Source organism: Bos indicus x Bos taurus, chromosome 22, assembly GCF_003369695.1.
Source record: "Bos indicus x Bos taurus breed Angus x Brahman F1 hybrid chromosome 22, Bos_hybrid_MaternalHap_v2.0, whole genome shotgun sequence".
NCBI lineage: Eukaryota > Metazoa > Chordata > Mammalia > Artiodactyla > Bovidae > Bos > Bos indicus x Bos taurus.
In genome coordinates, this window is record NC_040097.1 from 8157820 (window position 1) to 8162097 (window position 4278).

A 4278-nucleotide genomic window follows, 5' to 3' on the forward strand; every position below is an offset into this window, starting at 1 on the left:
AGACCCATCTTCCTACTGAGGTACTGAGGACAGAGGCCACAGGTTCAGCTGGGCTGGTCTGGCCTGGAGCACTGGAGTGGACACTCCATGCAGACCCAGGCCGCCCAAGCTTCAGTCTCCTATCGAGGTGTTGGACTCCAGCCCCTCTAGCTGTCCCCTAGCTTCCCTGATGGCTCAGATTGTAAAGAAGCTGCCTGCAATGCCAGAGATCCGGGTTTGATCCCTGGGTTGGGAAGATCCCCTGGAGAAAGGAATGGCAGCCCACTCCAATATTCTTGCCTGAAGAACTCCATGGACAGAGGATCCTGGCAGGCTACAGTCCACGGAGTCACAAAGACTCGGACGTGACTAAGCAACTAACACTTTATTCCCCCAAATCCATCAGGTTTAATCTCATAAGACTCCCTGGAGAAGAACTTTCTAACACCGCAGAACAAGAGATGTGTCCAAAGGCTGGAGGAGGCTCCTTCTGAGATCCTGGGATTCCCTCCCTCCTCGTGGGGAAACTGAGGCTCAGAAGAGGAAGGCCGTCTCCACAGCAACTGAGAGATAAGAGGGGCAAGGGGCAGTCCAAAGCTCCAGCAAGTAATTCTCCTCTCCCCCAGAGATACAGGATGAGACAGGGCTTGGAGATGACCCACAGAGGTGACCCAGTCCCTGCTCTCAGGGCTTGCAGTCTCTCAAGAGAGGGGCAAAAATCAAGAACCTGAGGTCTCACAGAAGCAGATGCAGGAAGACCTAGAAGAAAAGGGGACATTGAAGAGCATATGAACCCCCCCACCAAGCAATGAAGAGGAGGGCAAGTCCGGCAGTAAGGGGCAGAGACTCCTCGGGGTTCAGTCAATGGGAACCCCGGGGCAGTGGGGCCTGTAGGGAAATGGCTCCCAAAGGCAGGGCCTCCAAGCCTCTGAAGCCAGCCCAACACACAATAAGGACTCAAACGTTTGAGGAGTAAGTGATCTGATTCAGGAGGGCCACAGAAAGGCATCTGATCAAAGGAGAGGCTCCATGAGGCCTGACCCTCAAAAATACTTTCCTTTCTCTCCCATCCCGCTCCTCTCTCTGCTAGGTCATCACTTCTTTGCCCCTGTCCACCCCTAAATAGCCCTCTGTGGTCATGCTTAAATTGGAAAATGTATGTGGAGCTCCCAGTGGGAGGGGCGGGGGTGGCCACCCTTCCATCTGGGACCCAGCTCTGCTCCCTGGGCCAGAAATGGCTTCTGGAGCCGGCTGTGGGGCAAAGGGCATTGCAGGAGGGGTGGGATATGTTAGGTGGCCCAGAGGTCAGTGCTCCTGTTCCCTGCCTCTGCACCCTCAACAGCAGCTCAGGAAGGTAGGAAAGGAAAGGGGTCCCGCAGAGGCAGAGGAAGCTTAACTACCAGCCTCCCGGTGGAGAGCATGACTGAGTCCATGGTCCCCGGGGCCTCTGCTTTCCCCCTGGGAAACGGGGCTTGAGCTTTTCATTCACTCCTGAGGAGGCAGAGGGGCCCCAGAGATGGAATAGTGGCCCAGGACAGGAGGAGCTGGGTGTGTGGCTCTGAACTGCATCCAGTCCTCCCTGGATCCAGCTGGTGAGCAGTGCCCCCTCCAGGCTCCAGGGAGGTCGCTGAGCCACGCATAGCCGTTCTTCGGTCACCCCTGGATTCTCCTCCAAGGTGGTGACTCACCTGTCCCCAGCTGGGACCCTTCAGCCTCTTCCACAGCCCGAGAGGGCCCTGGGTATTGGGAAGGCTTGGGGACCTGGTCTGGGTGACCTCTGGCCTGCCATTGTCCCTCTCTGAACATCGCTCTCCCACACAGTTTTATAAACTTCCCCAAAGTACTTCCCCTTCTGGCCAGTTCAGCCAACGTCCACGGCGCCTCTGGGCCAGGCTCTGTGCCTGCCGGGTGTTGGACAGCCAGGCAGACACAGCTCTGGTCGCAGCCCGAGATGTTCCCAGTGTCACTGCCAGTTCATCGCTTCGCCCAGCTAGCGGGCCCTGAGGCTTTCAGGATGAGGGGAAACTGAGGTCCAGAGAGAGATGGCCCAGCAGTCCTCAAATGGCCCGGTCTGAACAAGGACCACCCACATAGAGGGTCCCTCCAGGCCAAGGAGAACCCCCACTTGCAACAACTAGGGGTTCCCCCACCCCAGGCCTCCCCACTACTGCCCCCAGGCGAGACCCACGGTCTGAGCTAACCCCTTTCCCACTCCTCCCTCCTCCTCCCCGGCCCCCTCGTCCCTTCAAACCGCAGGGCTCAGCCGGCCTCTGGAACGTGTGCCCAGGACCTCAGTGATATTTTGAGTTTAAGAAAACTTTGCAGTCGGCAGGAGCTCTTAAAGGTTATAAATAGCAGCAGCAGGAGCCCATGCCGGGAGAGGCGGAAACACGTGTCAAACACGCCTGGGAGGGGGGTATTCCGAGGCACAGACCCCCGTCCCCCTCCACCTCCCCCTCCTTTCCCCCACCCCCACCACCACTAGGGACCCACCAGGCTTCAGGGGATTTTACAACCGCTGGAGCGGGAAGTCACACTCCACCTGGAAGGCGTCAGGGAAAGGAGACTCCGCTCTTGCCCCCAGCCAGGGTCCCTGAGCGGATGGCCAGGATGCCCCCATGCATGTGGGGGAGCTACTGAAGGAGTCTGTGGTGGGAAGTCTTGCTCCCACCTTCATCCTCCCTGGCCAGCATGGAACCCCAGCGGCTGAGCAGAGTTTTGCTTTGCATCCCCTCTGAGTCCGGTCAGCACAAGCCCAGAGCAAAGAAGGGATTTTTCCAAGGTCACACATGAGTCAGGTGGGATCAGACCCCCAACCCACAGTTGTTTTCACTAAATGCTGTTGTATTCCTTCCATCTCAAGGGACCACAGGACAATATCTGACCCCATCTGATTAAGCAGAGTGGGAGGATCGTGTGGTGGGACTCTTGATATGAACCACCCCTCCTGATCTGCGAGTAAGCAGACCTTAGGACCTCATCGCTCAGTGACCCATCCAGTCCCCACGTTTCCACTTCTCATGAAGATCTGCCTTTGAATAGATGAGGAAGAGAGCGCTGGAGACGGCCAGGGCCTCTCTCCACCCCGGAGGGCTGCACACCCATGCCCACCTTGCCAGGGCGTGGCTTGTGGACAACCCAAGGACAGGCGTGGGGTCCTTTACCAGGAAGTCAGCTCTGGTTTGGACCACCATAGCATCAGGCTTGCCTTGAAGGTGATATGCTTGGAGGACATGCTCTTGGGAGCCTGGTTCTAGGGGAGACAGCCACGAAGACCACTCCGATTTCCCCAACTGCTCCACAGTACGCGTGGGCAGAAACCGTTATCCCAAGGCAAAACTCTGGCAGCCGAGGCATGTCTGGGTCCCCCATGGCCATCCCCGGCTTTGCCTCCCTCATGCCCCACATGCTGCCCACAGCCTCCAGCAGGTCTGGGGGGCAGCCAGGCCTGGCGTCCAGGCGCTGTGCACCTCAGGGAGCCCCGAAGGGTTTATGGGGCTCCCAATGAATGGGCCTGTTGAGCTCAGAGGGGGCCGGGCCCGAGTAAACATGACTGGGTCTGAGCTGCCATTCTCCCCCTGCCTCCTTCCTCAGGACCCGGGACCAAAATATGACTTCCTGTCCCCGGAGCTGAGAGCTAGACTCGCCCCTCAGAACCCTGGGCTGGGGCCCACTGGAGGAATACGGCCTGACCTGCACAGGCAAGCCCCCAAGGCTGATGGGGAGAAGGCACCTCAGGTTTTCAGATTCCCAGGTCTATATCCAGGACCCGAGGGCTTGGGCACTTTATGTGGCCCATTCCGGCCTTGAACTGCCCATCTGCTAATGACACATTGAGAAACCAAGGCCACGAACAGGATCCACAAGTCAGAACAGAACAGGCGCTGAGCCCCAGCCTCTCGCTTCCCTGGCCAGGAGGGATGGGAGCAGGGGGGTGTGTGTGGGCTCAGAGGGCGGACAGACTCCATGGGGGAAAGCTCAGGGCGCTGGGAAGTTTGGGACAGAGGGCACAGGAGGTCTTCCCCCTTGAACACAGCTGCCCGCTGACCTGTAAAGCTGAAGTCGGCCCCCTGCCCCTCCAATGGCCTTACTCCTCGCCCTGGGATACTCCTTGGAGTCAGACACTGGGAGTTGCCCAGGCCAGGAGCAGGAACCCTGTAAGTTCCCGTAAGAACCCTGTTTGTCATAGTCTCGCTATGTGCCCCTGGCCAGTCCAAGTCTATTCTCTAAGTTTCATTTTTTCTTCTTTTTTTTGGCATGCCGGATCTTAGTTCCCCAATCAGGTATTGAACCCACGCC